Source organism: Canis lupus, chromosome 11 (genome assembly GCF_011100685.1).
Source record: "Canis lupus familiaris isolate Mischka breed German Shepherd chromosome 11, alternate assembly UU_Cfam_GSD_1.0, whole genome shotgun sequence".
In the NCBI taxonomy this organism is placed as follows: domain Eukaryota; kingdom Metazoa; phylum Chordata; class Mammalia; order Carnivora; family Canidae; genus Canis; species Canis lupus.
This window is the reverse complement of record NC_049232.1, coordinates 40678050-40704070: the sequence shown is the minus strand read 5'-3', so window position 1 is coordinate 40704070 and position 26021 is coordinate 40678050. Positions and strand designations below refer to the sequence as shown.

At 39.1% G+C, this 26021-nt stretch overlaps 1 long non-coding RNA gene across 1 annotated transcript; it reads right to left on the bottom strand.

Annotated features, from left to right (window-relative positions):
* Positions 1 to 694: 694 nt before the first annotated feature.
* Positions 695 to 23030, bottom strand: LOC111097941. Its single transcript, XR_005366407.1, has 7 exons — positions 22782 to 23030; positions 19906 to 19997; positions 17503 to 17553; positions 16278 to 16319; positions 15609 to 15635; positions 13905 to 14035; positions 695 to 1032 (listed from the first exon to the last, which is right to left on the bottom strand). It is a non-coding gene; the product is annotated as an uncharacterized LOC111097941 (long non-coding RNA).
* Positions 23031 to 26021: the final 2991 nt, after the last annotated feature.

Below are 26021 nucleotides of genomic sequence, written 5' to 3'. Positions count from 1 at the left end.
AATAAAAAGTGGGACAAGGAAATAAAAATATGCTAGTTATTGGGCTAATACATTAATAGCATTTTTAAGTTTATTTGCTTAGAATATTCAAAATTGACCTCTAAAAGGATCCTTATGAGTTAAAAAATACTGGTTATTTAACTTAATCCATTATTCAACTATTTCAACAAACATCTGTTGATATGCTTTCCACAAAGAGAGACATTTTTAGACAAATATAAACTAAGCTTTTGCCACCAACAATCATAAGTAGAATAAGTGCTAAAGAATGTGACTGAGCTGAGCACCAAGAGGTTCTTAGGTGGAAGGTCTGTTTTAGGTCACCAAACAGTGTTCACCCTCTCTTGCACCTGTGGATCTCTCCATGACTTTCCAACATGGACCACTCCATGCCTTTGCTAATGTCTTTGTCTCTCTTCCTGGACGGTGTTCTCCAACTCATTTCCTGTTGAACTAAGTATTCTCAAGAATGTCCAGGGCTTTTCACTACCTTCCTCATTCTCAAAGACATGATTCCTTCTAGAATTTTCTGAAGAATTTTATTATAACTCATCACGCTATATTATATTTTATGGCTATTATCATACTACTAGACTTCCTTGTTCCCTTCGTGGTCTTTTTGTAATGTCTAGATATGAGCATCTTGAAGGCAGGAGTGCTAGCTTCTTTCCTTTCTTGTTTCTGTATCCCTAGTGTTTAACACAATATCCTACACATGACCCATCTTCAATAAAATTAGAAGGAGAAATGGAAACTGTTAGCAGCTTTAGAGTGTTTAGAGTCTTAAGAGTTGACAGCACATGCAGGAACTGAGAATAGGCTGGTGTGATGGTACTTGTAATCCTAAAAGCAATGGCATTCTTCAAACACAGAGAGTACATCAAGCTCTGTCTTAAGCATTTAACATGAATCAGCAAAGAACTGAGGCCTAGAGGGCTATATTAGCTGCCTCAGATTGAAGGGGGTAAATCTGTTCCAAACCTTGGCAGCCTGGCTTCAGCACTGGTACTCTCCATCACTCTGATTTTCTACCTAAAGAGGAAAAGAGGAGTATCATGAGTATGAACAAGGTGATCAGAATTAAACAGGGGCTAGGAGACCAAAGACATATTTCACACATTCCACAATTCTGGTTTTTGTTGGAAGGAAAAAAAACAACTAACAAAAATCTCAATATACATAAACCTATTGGAAGGACTCTGACATACAAGTTTGTGATAAAGCACAATTAGCTAGAACAAAGCCTTGAAAACCATCCCAAATATCTAAACAAGCATTTTACCCAGAAAGAGTCATTCTTGATTGAAACAAGGACAAACAACATACCTAAAGGAAGGAAAGCCACTATGGGCCATGCAATAGAAAATGTAAACTAAGGCAAGGACATTCACAGCTTTGTTTCCACTTAACTGATTGTTGGTCCTTCATAGGAGATAGTTCAAATCTATCACAATTCTAAAATTGAAATGTGCATCACCATCCAAAGACACTACAAAGTTTTGTTTATTATTAAGAAGTAATAAACAGATAGTGGAAAAGACCACAAGAAAGTAGCAAGACTCTGAAATGTTGTACAAAAACAAGTCTTCCACAGATATAAAAATTCAGAGATGTAGAATCTGTGCAACCAGAGGTGATCCATATCCTGGCTCTCTCTGAGGAAGGAGTGACACTATGAATGGGCTACCATGACCAGCTGGAGCTTGCCAGGTTGAGCCTTAGTGCTACTTCTTTCTAGTACTGCCTGTTCTCTGGACTGTCTCTTTCAAAGGAGGAATAACTGGGAGATTTTGCAATATTTAGAAAACCAAGGAGGCAGATTTCCTCTGAGATGTCTCAAGGACAGAAGCAACTTCAGATTCCTCCAGGTTTCAAATATTGACCAGGTTCCAAAGGAAAGTGCTGTCCCAGCTATCCGAGAAATGCTACAGCAGGTCCTCAACACTTTCAGCCTCAGTGTCTCCCAATCTCCATGGAATGAAAGCATGTAGAGAAACTCCTAAGTGGACTTTATCAGCAAACAGAGAAGACAGAGGCATGCCTGGAGCAAGGAACTGGGCAGAAGGATCATTCCTCCTCTCAGAGGGAGGATTGCAGACTCAGAATAAAGAATTATTTCCAAGGGATCCATGACTATTTGCAAGACCAAAAGTATAGTAACTGTACCTGGGATGTCATCCATGTAGAAAACCAAAGGTGTTTTTTGTTCATGGAGCAGCTTACCAGAAGACTTCAGGACCAATAGGTCATTCACGTAACTAATTTGGAGCTGATTGCTAGTATCATTTTTTTTAATTTTATTTTTTATTTTTTTTATTTTTATTTATTTTTTAGTATCATTTTAGATATCTCCTCAAACCAGTGTGATATTTCTAAGCAACTTTTTCTTTCTTCTTTCTATGACTTAGGGTAATCTTGTCAGTCAATTTTTTGGATTGATAATTTTATCAATTACTCTTGGGGTGCCTGGATGACTCAATTGGTTAAGCATCTGCCTTGGGCTCAGGTCATGATCCTCCCTGCTCAGCAGGGAGTCTGCTTCTCCCTCTCTCTCTGTCCATCCTCCCCAGTTGTGCTCTCTCTCTCAAATAAATAAATAAAATCTTATCATTTGCAAATATTCATTTAATGGATTAGCTTATTAAAATCAACTAAATATTTATTATTAAAATAGTAATATATTTGATGATTCTATGTAAAACATTATTTTAAAATTAAATGATTCTTTTATTTCATTTTTACCATCAAATCTTCTAAATTCAGTGTTCTTATAACTGTGCAAAGGATCATCTTCAGACTGCTTCATTTAACAGAGAAAATAGTCATGTTAAACTATCTTTAAGATCATTTCACAATGCCGAAGGAAAGAATGTCTTGATAGTAGGACTATCAGCCAACAAAGAAGATTGTGGCAGCGATGAAAAATGTGGCAATTTCGATTCTCAGTAAGTCCTAAACTTGAGCAAGAGCAGAACATGTCTTGCACCCTAGCCATCATCCCAATCTTGAGCATGCCTATCTTATATTTTGGATGTCAAATGTGATTTTGTAAGAGAATGAGGACAAAGAAAAGCATGGGAAAAGTGATGGTAGTGGCTAAGAAAAAATGAGGGAAGGGAAGAAAGGTGGAGCAGGAATTTCTGAGATGCCCTCTTACTGTGTCTCTGCACATTGACAAGTGTGTAAAGCCCCCGAGGATGGTTGCTTCCCTTTCTTAGACTTCTTGTCTTCCACTTAAGCCCATCGGTGATAATTATCAATCATTGATGTCTATTAAATCAGTGTCATCTTCAAGTTTATGTGAAACATGGGGCCACATTCTCAATATCACGATTCATGCAGGGAAACTTGGACTCAGACATATAGAGAGGCATGTTCACATGGAGGCAGAGACTGGAGTAATGCATCTGTAAGTTAATGGAATAGCAAGCTTTGCTAGGGGCCACCAGAAGCTAGGAAGACGGCAAGGAAGGATCCTCCCTTATAGTCTTCAGAGAGAAGATAGTCCTGCCAACAACTTGATTTTGGATTTTTCACCCCCAGAACTGGAAGGGAATACATTGCTTTTGTTTTAAGCCACCTAGCTTGTGATACATTGTTTTGGCAGCCCTAGGAAGCCAATACTGTCACCTTGGTCCACACTGCTCAGTGTCCACACATTGACCCAACTCATCATGTAGCCAGTGGTGGCCTCTCACTGATCATAAACTTCTCCTGCAGTACCATGCTCTCCCACATTCCCACAATCAGTTTTCTATGTGTTCATCTCTCTCACTACACTGATAGAGAATATGCATCATTCTTACCTTGGTTTTGAGTGGAGAGAAAAACAGTCTCAGAAAAGCCCACTAATCAGAGATGGTACCCATGGGAGTAATCAACTGGTTTTTGTGGTCTCTTAGTGCTTCCACCTTTCAAATGTTCCTGTTGCTAAGTTAAGAGTTAACACCTCTCCTGTGTGCACATCAAAAGTCGTGTGCTGCCTCAGAAACAGCTTGTGGCACTTCTTAAAGGCTCTGAAAGCTTTTGTTTATTTGTCAGTGTGTTTAATAGAGAATATATGCCATATATAGATTTACAGGATTTAAGATTCAGTGTTTTTTTTTAAAGATTTATTTATTTATTTGAGAGAGAGAGAGAGAGAGAGAGAATTGAGTAGTAGAAGCAGAGGGAGAAGCAGATTCCCTGCTGAGCAAGAAGCCTGATGCAGAGCTCAATCACAGGACCCTGAGATCATGTCCTGAATTGAAAGCAGATGCTCAACCAACTAAGCCACATAGGCACTTCTACAGGATTTAAGATTTAGACTATAATATAATTCAGCAGTAAAATAAAAGTAACATTAATTTGATCTTTTAAAAAATATTATTTCAGAAGACATTTACAAATTCTATACACAATGCCTTGGGATCCATATCTTCGAAACTAATTTTCAAAGAAATACAAATGTAGTCAGAGCAACAGTTGGAAATGTCTTTGGTTATTAGATTAAAAAATCATTGACAATATGTTAAAAGTTGTTTTTTAAGAACTAAGAGCTAATTAAAATCCTAGGGGCATGTGCCTAAATATACATGTTTCTAAGTTTCAAAACCAAGGACTGATGATCACAACAGAGGCAGAGTGAGGAAGAATGAGCACATGACTTGGGTCAGAAAATCCAGCTCACAGAGCAACTGGGTGGCTCAGTTGGTTGAGTGTCTAACTCTTGATTTCTACTCAAGTCATGATCTCAGGGTCATGAGTTTGAACTCTAGGTTGGGCTCTGCACTTGCAGGGTCTGCTTGAGATTCACTTCCTCTTCCTCTGCCTCTTCCTCCACTCTCACACTCTCTCTAAATAAATAAATACATACATACAATCTTTTTCAAAAAATCCAGCTTTCAGTAAGTACCAAGTCTTGACCACCGTTTACTATGTGACTGGACAGTCACAATCCCTCTGAGGCTCATTTGCCTTGAGCCTAAAGACCTTATCAATATTATCTACCCTTCCTACTCATGAGCGAGATTAAATGGGATATCATATATAAAAATACTTTACCATATACAAACATATGGTAAAAATATCATATACAGAAATATAAAAATATGTTGAATATAATGTGAATCTTAAAACCCCTACAAAAAATACATATTTAAGCCAATTCAAGAAATTATTTTTGTATTATTTACCTCTAGATTTTTTTAAACCATAATAAAACCTAACCAACTTAAACATATTTATTTAAGAACCAATAAGTTTATTTCTTTTTTTTAAGATTTTATTTATTTATTTATTTATTTATTTATTTATTTATTTATTTATGAGACACAGAGAGAGAGGCAGAGACACAGGTAGAAGGAGAAGCCGACTCCCTGCAGGGAGCCTTATGTGGGATTCAATTCCAGGACCCTGGGATCACACCCTGAGCAGAAGGCAGATGCTCAACCACTAAGCCACCCAGGCATCCCCCAATAAGTTTATTTCAAGAGGGACAATCTTCATCCCATTATAGCTTCCATCAAGGTTGAGGTGATACTTACTTGTTACACAGAGTTAACATGTCAATTCTTATTAATTAGTAGCAAAAATATCTTAGCACCAAAATGGATGTATCACACTTTGCAAATTATGTATTTTAATTAAAAATTTATTGAATTTCAGCTATAATAGTGTGCCAGGCACTGTGCCAAGTGTGTGTGTGTCTGCATGCACACATGGGCACACACACACTCACACACACACACACCCCAAACAAAATCAAATTTATTCCCCACCACAATGCTGAGTAGTTAGAACTATTACTTTATAGATGAGGAAACTAGAGTGTAAAGCGATGAGTTCCTTACCTAAAAGGTATCTCTGGTAGTAACTGCAACTCAACTATTGTATTCATATTATTTTTGAAATGATATTTAACATACTTTAGACAATATATTGTTGTAGTTATCATTTTAAAGATTTTTCTCTTCCCTCATTAACATTATCTTGGTGGCTAATAGGATAAGTGTCCAACTCTTGATTTCTCCTCAGTTTGTGATCTTGGGTTGTGAGATCAAGCCCCGTGTGGGGCTCTGTGCTCAGTGCAGAATCTGCTTGAGATTCTGTCTCCATCTCACAATAAATAAAAATGTGCTCCTTTGCTTGTGTGCACTCTCTCCTTCTCTCAATAAATAAAATCTTTAAAAAAAATCATCATCTTTTAAAATACACTCTAACATTGTGGGGATTATATCCACCTTCAGCAATACCCAAACAGCACTATTGTGGATATTTTCCCAGATACAACAAAGGGTAAGTCCAACCAGCATAAGCCCTCCTGGACTCTGATAGACCTCAGGGAGCTAAGCTTACACACCCCTGCCTGCACTCCTGCCTCCCCACAGGTGGGGACAATTCAGGGTTGTGCTTCAGTGAGATCACAAACACTTCAAAGATGAAATCAATCACATTCGGGTATAGCTGTCAAATCACCAAAGTAAAAAATGCTAAATATCTAATCACCAAAGATCTCACCACAGTATGTTTTTGGAAAAGTTAATAGTTTCCCATCGGAATATTTCTGATGCTCAAAGGAATTTTTGAACATGTTTCCTCTCTGAGAGAGAAGGAGCCTTAGTTCAGAAAGAACAGAGATGAGAATGTGAGGATCCTTCCCTCTCCTGCTCAAGATAGTATCCTAGCTCCATTTATTAAATAAATTTAATCACTTTGCCTTCACAGCACTCTTACCCGTGGGTCTTAAAATGTGCATAGTCTCCCAAATGTGGAGAAAAACTTCCCTTGATAATGATATTCAGGATTTTCCTGGAATAGGATTCTTTACCAACCCCAAGGAATTGTTATGGGGTTACCTGCCAATATTCTTAATGATAGCTATTTCAAAGAACATTGAACACGTTTCAGGGGGAGCTACTCCTCTCTTGGCATCATGCCAGGTTGGGGGTGGGGTGGGGAGCCAGTACAAAGATTCCAGGGCTCAGAAAGCTCAAAGTATGAAGAAGAGGTATGCACACAAATCACTCTAGGACATGGTCAGTGTAAAGCCTGAAATGAGAAAGAAGATACAGAGAGGGGGAAATCTCTTTAGGCTAGAGGCAGAGGACATCAGTGGACCACAGAGAGCTTAAAGAGCAAGAAGTGGTTAATAACGCCAAGGGAAGGAGAAAGCCCAGGAAGATAGGGTCCAAAGGCAGGCCAAGTTGGCTGTGAATGGAAGGGGAGAGATAAGGCAACACCTGGAGTGAAAGCACAGTCCAGGAAGAGGAGTATATTAGTTGTGTCTTTATGTGCCTTGAGGGTGATAGATTCAATTTCTTTAATATGACAGCTGCCCAGAAAATGGGATGGTGATGGATGGGTATCTGAACAGCTTCAGATGTAATTAAATTAAGTTGTAGGGGAAAACACATCCTCTGGAGCACAGGCTGGAATTTAAGATTAGTGTAAAGACTAGCCAGTGTTCTGTTTGTTTAGTAGATAGCACCTTCTAGAATTCTGAAGCACATTCTTAAATTCAGCATCTAAAAAGCAATTTTGTGTGTAAAGGTAGTTTTTAAATCCCTAGAATTGGCCTGAGTTGAAATCTTAGCTTGGTGGCATGCTGGCAGCGTTAATTCCGGGTAAGTTACTTAAGTTATCTACATTCCAGTTTCCTCATCTGTAACATGGAGATATTAATACTCTATCCATCATAGCTTTGCTGGAGGAACAAGGGAGTTAACTCACATTCAGAATAGAGTGTTCAGAATAGAGACTAGCAATTCAACCATCAATGTATATAGCTATCCTCATGATTATTCTACTTATTAATATCATGATTTGATCTTGTTTTGGTTATAGTTCTCATAAACATAAGGCAGTTTCTTTACTTCATTTTACATATGAAGCAAAATGTGTGAATGATTTGCTTTAAGGCTTCCTCCTAGCCAGAATTAGAACAAAGCTCCCAAACCTTCACTCATACACACCTTAGTCTGTTTAATATGAACAAATCTTTACACCAAGGGCTTCAAGACAGTCTGAAATTATTTTATACAGAACTGAAGTAATAAACATACGTGTGTATGTGTATATTAAGTCTTCTACATATCACATCTGCACTGAGTCATAAGTTTCACAAAAGTTAGATAAAATCTAATTGCATTACAGCAAAAAATAATAACAGTAGAAGTAAGAAATATTGAAATGTAGTGAAACATCCAAACTGATATTCATAATCAGCCCTACACTCTATGTGGGCTTAAGAGGGCTATGGTAAGAGTATGAACAAAACTGCAAAAATAATACCAAGGTTCTATGCAAGAAACACACCAGTGAAGCCATTGTCATGATTTTTCACTTACAGAAGAGTCACAACACACCTGTCCATCCTTGAAACACCAGCCCTTAGCACCTTGTATGGCACAAAGTTGGCCCATGACACACGCCAGTTTGTTGAATTGAATGGGAAGGTAAGCCAAAGAGTTGAAAATACTCTAAACTCCACTTTGAAAATTGGCAGAAGTATTATATATCCACTGAATACAGAAAGCAAGTGGAAATATTCAACAGATTGATAATCTGTAGCCACAGAGGAGATAATTCTAAACAGTAGATAAAAACAAAAATCAGTTTTATTAAGTATTGGGAGACACTAAATAATTGCAATTTGAGGAGTAGATTTCTTTTTCATACTGTACATAAACTAAAATAAGACAGCAACAACTTCAGTTTCCCAAGGTCAGCTGAGACACAAAAGGAAGGGAGAATGCAGAGGAAAAGGAATAACACTCATGTGGAGGTAGATGCTAAGCAAAATATGGTAGCGATTCATTCCTTCATTGATTCATTCATATATGCCAGCTCCCCCTCATTCCAAGAGCTCTTAAAGGAGTCAGTGTGGACAGCATAATATAATAAGCTTTATCTGTAACTGTGACTAAGTGTTTGGTAAAGGGTTACATTATATTTAAAGTTTGACTTTAAAAGTCAGGAAAATAGGGACTCCTGGGTGGCTCAGTGGTTGGGTGCCTGCCTTTGGCTCAGGGCGTGATCCTGGAGTCCTGGGATCAAGTCCTGCATCGGGCTCCCTGCGTGGAGCCTGCTTCTTCTCCCTCTGCCTGTGTCTCTGCCTCTCTCTGTGTCTCATGAATAGATAATTTTTTTAAAAAGTCAGGGAAATAGATGTTATATTTTACAACAATTTCTATCAAAAATCTTTACTTTTTCTTTTAAATTCCTGTGATGGAAGATTAAGTTGTTAGTAATGTAAAAAACTAGCCTGTATAGCTGATTCTGATTCTGCCCATGATGAAATCATTAGTATCCCACCACAAACCATCAGAAACTCAACAAAATACATCAATCAATTGTTTTCAGCACTGGACAAGAGACAATGTGCAGCTATGATTCTTAAGAGAACAGGCAGGGGTCCTTGGGAGGCTCAGTCGGGTAAGCTGTTAAGCGTTTGCCTTCAGCTCAGGTCTTGATCCCAGGGTCCTGGAATTGAGCCCCACCTCAGGCTCCCTGCTCAGCAGGGAACCTGTTTCTCTCTCTCCCTCTGCCTGCTGCTTATCCCCACCCCTGCCTCCTGCTTGTGCTCCCCCTCTCTGTCAGATAAATAAATAAAACTTTTTTAAAAACAAGCAAAATGAAGTACACATTCACACTTGTTTTTTGCCTGAAGGCACTCCCCAAATTGTGGTACCAGGAAGTAAATCCCAGAGAGTAGTAGTCTTGCTGGGCAGAGAAAAAGAGATCGGAGTTTGAGGCTGCCTGAAGTGGTTGGGAGCTGTCCTATAAAAAACTGGAAGAGAAAAGAGTGCCTGGGTGGCTCAGTCACTTAGGTGTCTGCCTTCAGCTCAGGTTGTGATCCCAGGGTCCTGGGATCGAGTTCCTCATTGTGGGGGGGAGGTCCCTGCTCAGCAGGGAGTCTGCTTCTCCCTCTCTCTCAGCCTCTCCTCCTGCTCATGCTTTCTCTCTCAAATAAATAAAATCTTTAAAAAAAAATTGGAAGGGCAAGAGAGCTATGTGCAGAGATAGAGGTCCAAATGTTTGCAGAGGCATCTCCTTGTGCATTTTGCCAGGGCAAGGGTCTGCAATACCTGGCTGTCAACAGCTACTGAATGCTGTACACCACACAGAAATTCCAGACCTTTTCCAACAGAGGAGGATTTTGGAGTTCCAACCACCTAGAGTAGAAAGACCTCACTAAATACCATGGTTATTTAGCTGAGACCCAAGAAAGGTCATGCCCTAGAAGGGCTATTCTAACCCTCCAGTGATGACTATTTCAGACCTTGAAATACAAAGATAAAGTCTTAAAAGCAATAATAAAGAAAAGATGCACAACATACAGGAAACAATAAGAATTACTGATGGCATCTCACCAAAACAATGTAAGCCAGAAGGCCACAAAAGGATATTTTTTAAGTACCAAAAGTAAACAAATAGCAATAACAACCTATTAACCAAGGATTCTCTATATAGAAAAACATCTTTTAGAAATAAGGTGAAGGGAGGCTGGGTAGTGTAGTTGGTTAAACATTCAACTCTTGATTTTGGCTCAAGTCATGACCTCAGGGTCATGGGATCAATCCCCATGTTGGGCTCCACACTCAGCATGGAATCAGCTTGAGATTCTCTCTCCTTCTCCCTCTACCCCTCTCACTGCACATACAATCTCTCTTTCTCTAAAATAAATAAATCTTCAAAAAATAAAAATGAGGTGAAATAAAGAAAAAACAGAGAATTCATTACTATAAGGCCTATATTACAGGAAATAGTTTTTAAAGTTCTTAAGGATAAAGAGAAATAGTATTAGATGACAATAAGAATCTATGTGAGGAAATAAAGAATCACAAAAATGGTAAATATATAGTAAATACAAAGGCCTTTCCTCATTTTAAATTTATTTAGAAGAGAATTGACTCCCTAATATACACACACACACAACTTATTGTGGGAGTTATCATGTATGTAGAAGTAAAATGTATGACAGAAAGAAATAGCAGAAATAATAAGAGAGGGAATAATCCCGTTTTAAGTTTCTTACAACACATGTGATGTGATATAATATGAATCCAATGTAGATTATCATAGGTTAAGGATATATATGATAATTCTTAAGCAACCACTAAAATATAAACAAAAATAGAGCCAAAAAGGTAATACAGGAGATGAAATGAAATCCCCAGAAGTACTTGGTAATTCCAAAAATGTCAGGCAAGGAGAAAAAAAGATTAAGCAGGGCAATTAGAAAAGGCAAAAGATGGCAGGTATTAACCCAACCATTAGCAATAATTGCATTAAGTGTAAACTAAATAATTAAAAGGCAAAGATTGTCGGACTGGGTAATAAAGCAAGACCCAACTATATGCTGCTTACAAAAGACACGTTTTATTTTTTTTAAAGATTTTATTTATTTATTCATGAGAGACACAGAGAGAGAGAGAGAGGCAGAGACACAGGCAGAGGGAGAAGTAGGCTCCCTGTAGGGAGCCTGATGTGGGACTTGATCCCAAGATTTCGGGATCATGCCCTGAGCCAAAGGGCAGACCTCAACCACTGAGTCGCCCAGGTGTCCCAAGACACACTTTAAATATAAATTAAAAAATAGGCTAAAAGGAAAAGCATGGAAAAGGAGATACCAAGCAGACACTTATAAGTGATAAAGCTAATGTAACTGTATTACTATCAAAGTAGACTTCAAGCTTAACAAAATATTAGCAAATGAATCTATTAATAAGGATGATATATCATGACTTAGTGTGGGGTTTAGCCCAGTATAAGGTTAGTTCATCACATTAACAAATATAGTTTCAATCTGTTGGCATTGTTGTTGATACCTTCAGCCACACAAAAACATTTTCTATAATCCTGACTGAACAGCTCTTCTAACACCTAGGTTGTCCAAATCATCTTCTAAATTCTACAACTTGTTTTTATGGCTTTTTTCTTTACGTTTAATTTTTTAATCCACTTGGAATTTACATTTTTATGTGGTATGTGATAGAGTTTCATCTTTTTTTCCCTCTGGATAGATTAACCAGGTGTGCCAGCCATTTAGTAAATATGTGATCCTTTTCCCACTGAGTTGAAATTTCAACTTTGTCAAACATTGAGTTCCTAAATATGTTAAAATCCATTTCTGGGACCTTCATTGTTTTCCCTTGTTTTGTCGTTTGTTCTTCTACCAATATAGTGTTTTATGATGTATTTTATTGCCGGGTAATGCAAATCCTTCTCAATATTCCTCTTTTTTAATTACTTTCTTGGCTATTCTTAAATATTTCTCTGTATGGGCTTTAAGAGTATTTTATTCAATAAAAAAATCTCCTTAGGATTCTAATTGGAATTACCTTTCATTTATTGATCAATTTGGGAAAATTTTAATTTGGGGGCTATTAAGGATTCTATCTAAAAACATGGTCTGTTTCTCCATTTGTTTCATTTTTTAAATATCCTACAATAAGATTTTATAGCTTCCTTCTTAAGAATCTGTATCTTTCTTCTTTATTTCTAGATATCTTTACTTTTGTTACTATTATGAATGGATTTATAATCTTGTCTTCTTTTTAATTGATTATTGTTTTTATAGAGAAAGGATTTGTAAATCTTTTTAAAATTAAGGCTCCTTTCTGGCCTCTTGGAAATGTGGGATGAGATCAGCCAGCCCTAGAAAGGCAAGCCTAGCTCACAGGATCATCAGGATGAATCAGGACCAGTCCCAAATTTTGTTGTAAATCTCTGCCTCCTGGTGGCTCCCTTACCTAGCTACTCTCTGATTTGAGTGCTTCTGCAGTTTTTTTCTGTTCTTCCTTGGCTGAATTCTATTTGCCCTCTATCCAGTGCCACCCCTGCCCCTAAAGCAAGTCTCAGGTGTTGGGGGCCAGCACATGACTGGATTTGTCCTCTCTTACAGGAAGGCTAACAGACACCACCCAAGCAGTCTCAAGCTATATGGGATAAGACTTTTATACCAGCAATATAAAAGAACTAACCATCTTCACAATGGCCTTAAAAGTAACATATGCAGTAAAGATTATTCTTAATGAATAATCATTATGAATTTTAAGAGTGGCCATTTCAATGTGGTTATATTGGGCTAATAAACTTTATAAATTAACAGACTAAATCTCAATGCAGGGTTAGCCTCAGCAATGACGTGAAGTAATTTTCTTTATCTTCCCTTGACCCTGGTACCTAATGTGCTAATAATACAATTTAGCCATCTTGTTTTCCCCTACTGCTGCACCCTAAAAAGACCCAATCCTTGCCTACGCTTAATACCCTTAGCTGGAGACAAGGAAATCAGATTTTTCTGTCTGCACAATAGGCCAACACGGCCTAGAACACCTGTCTCCACTTCCTGCTTCTGTCCAGCCAATCCTTATTTAGAGAACCAACCATTTCGTACCTGGGTTTAACCTTGGCTTTTTGACCCGGCCCCTATCAGGCCCTCCTCACTTCTGAATCTGCCTCTGTTCCTCCCCACAGTGGTCTCCATCCTAACCATCCACTTCTTTTCTTTTTTTTTTCCTCAAAGATTTTTATTTATTTATTCATGAGAAATACAGAAAGGCAGAGACATGGGCAGAGAGAGAAGCAGGCTCCCTGCAGGGACCCTGATGAGGGACTTGATCTCAAGACTCCTGGATCACGACCTGAACCAAAGGCAGATGCTCAACCACCGAGCCACCTAAGTGCGCCCATCTACTTATTTTCTATGACTCCTTCCCAATTCAGAACATGTGCTGAACATTCTTGCCGGAGTTCTAGCTCCTGAATTTTATTTCATTCATTTCAAAATTCCTTTGTCTACCAGAGCTGATCCTTCTCCAACCATCACAACCACTGCCACCCCTGCACTCCAACACATACACCTGTTCCATCTTCCATAAGTTTCTACCAAATTTGACAGGCTGTATCCAGGGCTCTACCTTTAAACTGCTGGAAGAAGTCATCTGCTGGGCTTGCAGAACCCTGGCCTCATTCTTATCTGAAGCTTGACGGTGATCTCATTTGATCCTCACATGAGAAGCAGGCTAGGGTCTGCAATATGACTTTCGCTCTAGAAACAAAGGAGATGAGTTTCAGAGACATTACTACTTGTCCAGTATCACACAGAAGTAAAATCTAGACTTAAACACTGGTCTTCAGACTGAAAACGTCTTGTTTCCTGAAACTGTTTCTTCCTGTTTCTAAGCATACTTTAAAAAAAAAAAAAAAAAAAAAAGCAGCCATTTGAAAATACCTTGAGGTTGGAGACCATAGCTTTTTGTCTCTAAATTCATTCTCTCTCTCAAATATCTTAATAAGGGCCCACTTAGCACAAGGTCATGCAAAAATATTTTTGATAAGCACACAATAAATCTGTGGAAAGTATATACAAACAGCAGAATGAAAATATAAACCAATGCATGAATAAGGAAGTAAGAACATTAACATCGCTTACAGCCGATGGCTTTTCTAGAAACAGTTTTTACAGAGAACACATATTTGAGATATGGAATAAATCATGGGTTTATAGAATATTAGAACCAGATCATAAAGATCTTTATGGTCTTTTTATCTAATTCCCTTCAAATGACAGAATTTCAACATTGAGAAGGCAATAGGGAGTAAAGCAATCTGAGGTGTAAGCCCTTTTTCTTTGTTCATCAGAAACCGATTATGCAAGGAAAGAATCTTTTCGTCATTTTTCTTTTGGGACTAGCATTTCCTACCATTATTCAGCTATGTAAATGCACAATATGAGCTATCTTCGTCTATTTAAACAGCCACTGTAATTCAATAACTTTTAGGTAAGTTGATATTTAAGTGCTTAGATTGTTTCTTTTAACTTTATTCCTTTTGTTTTGGACTTTCCTTATTCAAAAAGTGATTACAAAAGACATTGCTGGTTTTTCTTCTTCACTTTCTGTATATCATACAGTCTTAAATTCTTAAAGCCTAATCCATTTTTAAAATCTTTTACCTTAGAACACCAAAAAGCAATCGTGCCTTCAAAAGTGATTTAAATGCTAATGATTATAATGTTATTTAATGAGATCAATATAGAAGTGATCTTTTTGAAACTATTTATATCTGCAGCCCAAATAATATTTTCATCATTGCAAAATTAAATCTTATCTCAAAAATTATCATACTAAGTTGGTTTTCTGTGGGTGACTCCTCTAGTTTATAAAGTGAATTGATCTAAGAAAAGCAATTCTCAGTAATCACAGACAATGGCACGGAGCAAGAATGTATAGAAATGAAAACTGTATGTGAATTTAAATAAAACCTGAACTGTAAATAACAGTTTTGAAATATACTAATGTGATTTTCTCTTTTGCATTTCTTTGTATGTGACCTTCTTCCTAGCCTGCCAGAGGCATTCTTTTGCCTCAGGAGATTTGGGCTGGTTGTAGTAAGACTGCCAAGGTATAGAACGAGTCTCAGCCTTTATCTATCAAAGTGGCCTTTCCAGTTCCTAGTGAGGCCATGGTTTTGAGAGCCACACTTTGTCAGGAGGAAAAAGAATTCCTAAATTCCCCAAGGCTCCTTTCATGATAGCAAAACTTGGAGAGCTATGGATTGAGTTTTACAATAAGCCACAGGGAAAGAAAATTTAGTATATATGTCGGTTAGTGAAGACATACCTGTCTCGGGAATTAGCAGGGAGATTCCTAGGATAGGGGGAAAGAGAGATTCTTTTAAAAGGAAGCTATAGTACGAAAATATCTAGAGCCAAAGCCCATTTCTTTCTCTGCCTCCCACCCCCAACTTCTTGTCCCAGGTATAAACCAAATCACAAAGCAGGGCAGGGACTTGGGGAGGACAGGAGGTTGCAAAATAAGGAGCTGCTTCCTTTCAGGCAGGCAATGCTGACAGGGTGTATCTGCTTAAAGTCTGTACCCTAAGGGCTGACTAGCCTCATCAAGTCCCCACTCTACTACAAAGATGGTCGTAGAAATATCCTGAGTGACATAGAAGAATCAGAGCCATTGGCGTAGTACCCTAGTTTCTCAGACAGATGCTGGAAAGCCTGTAGGCTCTGAGAGCAGCATCACATTCAGCCCAGTGCTGTGTCCAGCATGATGTGGGAAAGATAGGGAGATGCCTACATCATGAGCCTGAAATAATGTGACTGATTCCTCACAGCTTACTCCAAAAGTTTCCACATGACCCCTGTGAAAGTTAATAGAAGGAAAATCCCAGAAGGAAATCTCAATGAGGATGGAGTTGGGAGGCTGGCAGGGGTACACTCATGCCTTACCATTTGCAAACATAAAGGACAAGACATATCTTGCAGATGGGTATGAACTTACCATCCCAGCAGGGGGAAGAAAGGCTGCCCTCTTCCCTGGCACCTGCCCAGCCAATGAGAGACATTCACAACTTAGCCAATGAAACTCCCAGTTTACTCCAATGGACTTTATGTTTCTAACAGCTTTCCCAACATCCCCCTGTCCTCTATAAAAGAGCCTTCCTTTCCTTGGTTGGAGGCAGTCCCCTATATAGTTTTGCTGTAGCTTGCTCTGCTTGGGCTGCAATTCTCTGCCATTCTCCAAAAAACCTCACTTTGCAGGTAAGATAACCGGCAATTTTATCTTTTTATTTTTTATTTTTTGGCAATTTCATTTTTTAAGGTTAACATCACTCAGTGATTGGAAGTGGGATCTAGAGAAGACCCCCAACAACTCTGAGGCTGGTGAGCAAACAGGTGTGAGTACCAGCAGAGCCCTTGGACTCACTGCTTTCTGTTCTACCCTGCCATCTGAGGGTCATATTTCTCCTGGATTTTGGGCAGCTCTCTCTCCAGGCCTTATCTGGGATGTGTTTTAAGGCCTTGGGGTTTTCTTTCTCTGAGGATATTGGTTTGGCCTTCAGCCTGACTCCTTTTCAGAACCAGACTATTTCTGTCAGAACTGCTGATCTTTGGTCTGATTTCTTTGGAACTGGATTGTTCCTCTAGGAACTGGGCTGGCCTTTGGCCTGATTCCTTCTGGAACCATGCTGCTCCTGGTGCAACTCTCCTGTTTAGGAAGTTTTCTCTTTGCTGTAGAGAAAATCCTCTAAGAGGAGCACCTGGGTGGCTCAGTGGTTGAGTGTCTGCCTTTGGCTTAGGTCATGATCCTGAGGTTCTGGGATTGAGTCCTGCATTAGGCTCCTCGCATGGAGCCTGCTTCTCCCTCTGCCTATGTCTCTGGCCACCCCCTCTCTCTGTCTCTCATGAATAAATAAATAAAATCTTAAAAAAAAAACAAAACCTCTAAGAAATGGGATTCCAGTCATCAAAATGCTTTGAGGGTACCCTCGCCCCAAATCGCCCAACTAGACTCTGGCCAGTTTTATGTTGAAAAGCTATGGCTCCTCAGTGTGCATATTTATAATCAAGTGGACTGATTTAACCAAAAGTAATCTAGAGCTTCAGTGGCCTTTAAGGGGAATTTTGATCTTCCCAAACTTGTTTTACTCAAGATTAAATTAGAAAGCCATGGCTCCCAAACCAACAACCCCAAACCTGAATGGGATGCCTATCTGAAAAGGTACCTTGAGGCTTCCAGATGTTTTGAGGATCCTAAGTTTGCCTCTGCAAAATACCTGCAGCAAACAATTGAAGGGAGTCAAAATGGTTCCTGAGGACTTTTTCCCCATCTCCCATCTTCTTTGTCCTCACGCATGTGGCAGCCGACTTGTGCTCAGCGCCCCACCCCAGCACCATGCTATTTTCTTCTCTTTGCCAAACTTCCCATCTCCTCCATTTCTCACCCTACTTGTTCTTGAAAGTATGAAAACCTGCCTCCTTAAAATTAAGTCTGCTGAGGATCTAAACAAAACTCAAGTTTCTTATGTTACCCAGGCTAAGGCTGAATTGTGAGCCATAGTTAATGAGTTTCCTAAAATGACTGACGACTCCCGTAAGTTTGCTGAAGAGTTTAATCTAGTTATTCCAATTTACCAACCTGATTCTCAGATTTATATCAGTTAGCCCACAAGCTTATTGATGAGGACCAGACTAAACATTGGATGAAACTAGCCAGAAGGGAACATTCTGAAGGAAATTTAGAGAAACTCCTGACTTTTTTTTTTTTTTCTTTTTTGGTAAGTAATCTCTACCTTCAACATGGAGCTTGAACTGAGGACCCTGAGATCAAGAGTTGCACTATTTACCAGCTGAGCCAGCCAGGTGCCCCCAAGCCCCTAACTTTTTTAAAAAATTGGATGGATGGATGGATGGATGGATGGATGGATGAAGGTGAGGGAGAAAGAGACAGAATCTTAAGCAGCCTTCACACCCAGCATAGAGCCCGAGTCGGGGCTTGATCTCCCAACCCTAAGATCATGACCTAAGCTGATATCAAGAGCTGGATGTTTAACTGGGATGAGCTACCCTGGCACCCAACGAAACCCTTAACTTTTGACAAGATGGTGGAGCACTGGCTGGAAAGCTCCACCAAGAAATTACAATAGCTTTTCCCATGCCTGCTGATTGGAACAAAATTCAGGCTTGCACACAAAAGCCTGATGAATTTGTTCATGACTGTTACAGTCAACTCCAAATAGTCTTTGAAGAATATTCTGGTCTTTAGATGTTGAGTCCATCCAGGTAGCATTTAACTCTAAGATTATTAACTGGTTGAACTGGGATATTTCTCTTTTAGCTAGGACCAGAATGGAATGGGAAATTACCATTCCAGATTTAGTTAATTTGGCAAACCAGCTCACTTACAACCTAGATAAGTCACCTAAAAGAAAGACTGCTAGGGGTTCCTGGGTGGCTCGGCCAGTTAAGCATCCTGCTCTTGATTTTGGCTCAGGTCATGATCTCAGAGTATGAGATCAAGCCCCTCGTCTGGCTCCAAGCCCAAAGATCTCTCTCCCTCTGCCACTACACTTCTCCCCCCTCCTCTCTAAAAGAAACAAAACCCCACTAAAATTGTCAATTTTCAACTCCACCAAATGAAGGTCCCTAAATAAAACGAAAACCTCTTCATTTCTGCTGTTATTGCAAAGATTCAGGGCATTGAAAAAACAAACTGTCACAAATTTAAGTGCTCCATGCTCAGAGAAACCAGTCTCCAGATTGGGAATGAATCTCCCTCTGTCCATGTTGACACCAGAGCTCCACTCTCGATGCTGAACCCCAATGCTGTAAATCAGCCCCTGCTCAAAGTACCAAAACAGTTCAGATGTTGGAGGTCCTCTAATCAACTTCTATGGGTTCCTGTCTCTGAACCTACTCCCTTTTGTCTAAGCCCTTTGAGAAATACACACTCTTCTCCTTAGTTCCTCTGGCCCTATTCATTCAATGACCCGACATTTCTTAGAAAAGTATCTTGCCTGAATTTCTCCCAAAAGGGGGAAATAATTCTAGATTTTGATGGAAATAATCAAAATAGCCAACCAGGGGAATTCAACGACACTTTGACATCTTTTATTCATTTTTATTGGATCAGCTACCATCCTGTTTATGAACAAAATCCTCACCTGATATTGGCAGATTCCACAGTGCACTTCCCATCAAGATTCAAATAGATCCCTCAAAACCTCTTCTATAATTAACATGCTATTAATAAAAAGGTGCTTGAAGGCATCAAGCCGGTAATAGAAGATTAAAAGTGTTAGGGCCTCATTTTCTCCTGCACTAGTCCCCCCTACTACTAGTGTACCCATGAGAAAACTCAGTGGCTGACAGTGGAGGTCTGTCCAGCACCTCTAAGCAATAAATAACATTGTTATCTCTTGGCACTGTGTTGTTCTCATCCCCCATACACTAGGGACATCCATTTGTACTGAAAGTAAATATTTCACTGTAAGTAACCTATGCAGTGCCTGTTTTAGTATTCCAGTTGATCAGGATAGTCCATTTGCTTTCAGGTGGGAGGAAGGGAAATACACTTAGAGAGTAATGCCCCAGGGTCTCACTGAGAGTCCTTCTTATTTTTCACAAACCTTAAAGGCTGATTTGGATGATAGATGATTGTCTGCAGATTCTTCTAGTTACAATACACAGATGAGTTGCTTCCTTGCCCTCCTTCTCAAACCTGTTCACAGGAAGATAGCATCTACTCGTTAAAACTTTTGGCTTTAAAGGGACATAAAGTTTCCAAAGAAAATTTATTTGCTCAAACCCAGGTTTAATACTTGGGGTATCTAATCTCAAATCAAGGTCTATATTTGGATCCAGATGAAACCCCTCATGACCGCTTAATGCTGACAAGTTACCTTTTGAATACCCATGACAATGTACAGGAAACTCCTTAAACATATGCAGATTTTCCATGGTTTACTGGTGGTTCTTATTTAAAGGATAAAATTGGAAAATATCATGCTGGATATGCTCTTGAAACTCCTTTTGAAGTCACCGAAACAGTGCCTTTACATTTGGTCACTTTAGCCATAGAGACTGAATTGATACCATTACTTGACTTTAGCCAAGGCTAAAACCACAGACATCCATACTGATAGCTGGTAGACCTTTGGGGTAACTCATGACATTGGAATATTATGGAAACAATGAAATGTCCTTCCCTCTGATGGGAATGAAATTTAAAATGGCTTCTATGTCCAAAATTTATTAGATGCTTTGCTTTTTGTCTAATGCTTTGGCTATTACAGTCCCTGGGCATTCCAGATTCAACTCCCAGAGTAATCTACTTCACTAATATTTCTGCAAAAAGTGCTGCTCTCAAGGAAACCAGTAGCCAGATTCCCTATTTGGATTCTTTGGATCCCTGGTCCAAAGGGATTGCTCTCCCAGCATCATTTGGAAAAATGGACAAAAGACATCCAGCAATTGGCCCCAGAGAGAGAAAAGCAATACAGGAAATCTAATCATTGTTGGCTCAATAAAAAGAAAATACTGGTTTGGGCCAAATAACAATCTGCCCTTGACAATAAAAATCTAAAATTCCCAATTCTTACCACTGTATCTGCGTTAAACTATCAGACTATTGACAAAATCATGGCAATAATGAGCCAATATTGGTGGTGAGAAATTAATGAGACTCCAAAAATTGCCTACCTCACTTGTCCCACCTGTCCAAAGTATATTCCAAGGAAACGTATTTATACACATGGATCATACACCTTCTCCCTCTCATGGATAAATGTTTTAGTCTTGGTTTATATGTTTTCTCACTAGATCCAAACTTTCTCCTGTAGACAAGCCAATGCTGCTTCTGTCAGAAAAGATTAGCTCTATCTGGGAACCCATTTTACTAGTCAGGTGGTTTGATAAGCCTTTGCTATTTGACCAGTTTTAGAATACTTCCCTTGTACATACCATCCTCAATCCTCAGGGTTAGTCACATGTACTAAAGGGCACTATTGAGACTCAGTTGGCAAAATCTGTAGAGACCCTCCAAATACCTTGGCCAAAAGCATTGCCATTGGTCTTCTAAATCACAGATATATCCCTTGGGAACTCATAGACTCTTGGCCTTTGAGAGAGTCACAGGTTGTCTAATACACTTGGCCCCTGCCTTCTTTGGCTCATGGTTGATAAAAGGAAATATAATTCAATAGCATAAAGGCCTAATATTGCTTCTATTAAAAATAACCACGCTTTGACAGAGCAATCTTCTGGGAGATGATGACCTTAAGGATCACATCTTGCAACCTAGAGACTTCTGTTGAGAAAGACACCTCCAGAGAAACTCTTCTACCTCACTGGAAAGACTTGTATCAGAAACTGCTAACTAACCCTTGTGCCATCAAACTCCAGGGTATAGACTCTTAGATTCATCTGACATATTTAAATGAAGCACCAAACCCTGGCTGGACTCACATACCATCTGGTGGCCTGAAAGGAAAGATTTCCTGGAATTGAAGCAGATGCCATCTGATGAGACTCTTTCCCAAGATGTCTGGGCCAGGCCTGTACACCTTTTTCTTACTGTTGCTTTCTCTCTTTTCTGGAAAGACAATGCCCCTGCCTGCATTTCTCAAGCCCTTGTAAGAGGAAGGAACCTCTTATTTTGTTTATGGCCTTTTGGAAACAGCCTCATCATGATCCCAGGACAGTTTAATTTTTCATTTGCTTTTTTTGAAGGGTTAGAAGGTTCAGAACTCACAAAGGTCTTCTTTAATCTAAACTATTAACTGGCTTTGGATTCTTATCCAGATTGATGTCCTCTGAATGTATAAACTTACAGGCTGTATTATCCATAACACATTTAGTTACAAACATCTTTTGAGATGTCATCTCTTGAGAAGACAATACTGCATTCAAATGTCTTTGAAATTTTGCTTTTTTTGCAAAAAGTTCATCAGCTATTGTTTCATGTTTATACTTGCACCATATCTTCCCAAACATACTTGCTTAATTCTTTCAGTGGGCTCTTGGAGTATTCACTGTTTTGCTTTCATAGTTACTTTAAGTGGATACTTCCAGAAGGCACACATGTCTTCGGAGTTGCCTTGAATAGTGAAAAGCTCTCTCCCCTAAGTCAGGATAAGTGTCAATAAATATTTCAGTTGGCTACTTGCAGACCTGGTGGCCTGGTCTAGAACCATGTGATAATTTGGAATTGCTGTTACTTCTATTTTGTATGATTAAGTTTTGTATTTTGTTGCCTACAAAACTTGTTAAAAATTATGTACCCAATAAGGTGATGCTGGCTCAATGCTTTGGGATGATGTTGAGAAGGTATGAACTTTAGGTGGGAGTACCTGAGAGTTTCTTCCTCCTAACCATCCTTGTTAACTCAGATGTGGCCTTACATCTTCTAATTGCTATGCACTTTCCCCTGAAAATAGGACGTGACACCCAGGAAAGGTCCCTCCTGGCACTGAGGGACAAAACCACTAAATATGGAAAACCTTACTGTCAATCCACAATGCTTTCGAAGATCTTGATCAAAAGGGGGAATGTGAAAATTAATCATGGAAATCTCATTTAGAATGGAGTTGGGAAGTTAGCAGGGGAAATTCTCTCTCGTGCTCTACCACTCATTGCCAGTAGCAACCCCAGCAGGAAGACACAGACTTTGCATATGAATATTACTCTACTATCCCAGCAGAAGGAAGAAAGTCTTTATTCCTGCCCTGGCAATAGTCCAGCCAATGAGATCGGTCACAACTCAGCCAATGAGAAGCCACTATATTTCAAACTCCCAGTTTCCTCCAATGGACTTTTTGTTTATAACAGCCTTTCCAGCTCCCCACTTTCCTCTATAAAAGAGCATTTACCCTTGTTTGGCAAACTTGCCTATTGTTTCACCTTCGCTTGCTTTTTGCAGATTATAGTTCTATGCTATTCCAAATAAGCCCACTTTTTTGCTGGTAAACTAACTGGCACTGTTCTTTTTTAATGTTAACACCCTTCAGGAGGGTAGGAAATCAAGAGGGAAGGGAAGGACCAGCAGAGGCCTTGGAGGTAGAAAAGTAGGCTGACAAGACAAGGACAAAAAATGAGGCAACGTGGTGAGGGAATGGTCATCATCAACAACACGTGGGTTCATTTTGACGTCAAGCGATCCAGTGAGGACACTGCGCTTGCACAGGGCCCTCGAGGTTCTAAATGACAACCCAAGGACCTGTGTGTATAAGTGAGACCAGTCTTCACCGCCTAGGGATTGTGTGAACTTGCCCACTCACCAAGGTGCCCTGGGGAGAGGAATAGTAACTCAGAGACTGAAAGGAGGATTTTGAGTTGTTTTTAGACAAGTTTTATTTTGTATTATTTTTCCTTATACTCAATGGAGTGGAGGTTCACAAACAAGAATAAATCAGTTATTCAAAGCAAACAACCGAGGGTAGCTAGGTGGCTCAGTTGGTGGGGCGTCTGCCTTCAGCTCAGGTCATGATCCCAGGGCCCTTGGATCCAGGCCAGCATTGGGCTCCCTGCTCAGTGGAGAGCCTACTTCTCTCTCTCCCTCTGCTACTCCCCCTACTTGTGCTCTCTCTCTCTCTCTCTGTCAAATAAATAAAAAATCTTAAAAACAACAACAAAAAACAAAGCAAACAATCCAAAGACTACATTTCTCATTATAAACTAGCATGTTGAATCTTGGGTTTATTGAAGTGTAACTGACATAAAATAAATGGCACAAATTTAAATGTGTAAGTTTTAAGGTAAGTTTACACCTGTGAAACAATCACCACCATCAAGTCACTGAACAGAGCCATCGTGCATACCCCTTGGGAGACCCTCTCTTCTGCCACACCCTCCCTCATCTGTCCTCAGGCAACCACTGATCTTTCTGTCACCAAAGATTAGTTTCTATTTTCTAGAATTCTATATAAATAGAATCATACAGCATGTACTCTTTTTATCTTATCTGGCTTCTTATGCTCAATATAGTTATTTTGCTTCATCCGTGTTGTTGATTGTATCAGTAATCAATTCCTTTTTTATTGCTGAATAGTTGTACGGACTTGCCACAACTTGTTTATCCATTCATCTGTTGATGGCCATTGGGTTGTTTCCAGTTTTTGTTTATTATAAACAAAGCTGTGTGAGAGTTCCAGGTCTACTGCATCATGACCAACACTTCATATAGTGAATATTTTTTCATGTTATCCATCCTCATAGGTGTGCAGTGATACTGTGTTTTTAATTTGCATTTTCCTAATGACTAATGATGTTGAGTGTCTTTTCATGTTCTTGCCATCTGGGTAGCTCTTTGGTGAAGTGTGTGCTCAAATCTTTTGACTGTTTTTTTATTAGGTTGTTTGCTTTAGGTTTTACATAGACTTACATTTTGACTGTATTATTTATGATAGAGTATTTGTGAACAAATACTGAAGAATCATATGAAGCAGGTTAATATAGCATGGTGGTTAAGAATTCAAGATCTAGAGACAGACTAAAGTTCTAATCTCAGTTCCAACATTTACTAGTTGTGTTGGTCTTGGACAAGATAATTTAACTGCTCTGATCTTTTTTCCTCATCTATAAAGTTGGGTAAGAATAATTACCTTTCATAGGATTGCTCTGAGGATTAAGTGAGATATGTGGAAGAAGAGAAGGTCCATGGCATAGAAAACAAAGCTAAAAATGACTCCTGTGTAATTGAATGAGCCAATTACACATTTGAACCTATTTGCCTTGGAAGAGGACAGGAGATAGACCAATGAATGATGATGCAACAAGGCGAGTATCCCAGTCCAGAGTTTGATTATTTTTTTTCTGTTATTTATTTTTTAAGAGAGGGAGTATGAGCCAGGGCCTGGGGTGTAGGAGGAAAAGAGAAAGATGGAGAGAGAGGATCTTAAGTAGCCTCCATGGGCATGGACCTATTGCAGGGCTTGATCTCTGGACCCTGAGATCATGACCTGAGCCAAAAATCAAGTCAGATACTTAACCGACTAAGCCACCCGGTGCCCCAGGGTTTGATCTTTTGAATGGGGTAGTAAGGATCAACAGTATTTAAAGAAGAATGGTTAAAGGTTTAGCCTAGAAGTGCAAACAATGCTTTGGAACAGCTGAAAAAGAGTCATAATAGAGGCTGAGAGTATGTACAAGCAAAGATTACAAGAGAGGACTATGACTAATGGGTAAGATTAAGTAATGGGGCAAATATGGCTGAAATTTTGCACAGCAGGATGGAAAGAGCTCTCAACCCAGTTTTCACTAGCTTTTTGGTGTCTGTGAAATAAGGAGATTGGACCATATAATCACTAGGGTTTTATTTGGGTACAGCAGCCTGTGAAATTTCCAGCTATGAAACTGCAAGTGGGAAGAAGGGATAGGTTGTGATTCCTGAAAATTCTAGGTGGATGAAGTAAAAAATGAAATGTAGAATTGAAAGTTATCAGAGTATAACTGGTTCCTTATAGAGCTATTTGTGGCTAATGGAAGCAAAATTGGGCTATGGGACACTTTCCCAGAATCTCTATACTCAATGAATATTGCATGAAGTAGTGACATTTAAAAATGAGCTTACGATGGAATGGGAGGGAATAAACCACAAATACAATGGATGGATGGTTAAGTGTCCAAAGTCAGGATATTCAACCTGGACTTAACTTCTCTGAAGATCATTGTGAAATAGTATACTTTATCACTTTTTGTGTATGGTTTTTAAAAAAATCTCAAGTCAGTCTGTTATTGCTGTGAAATA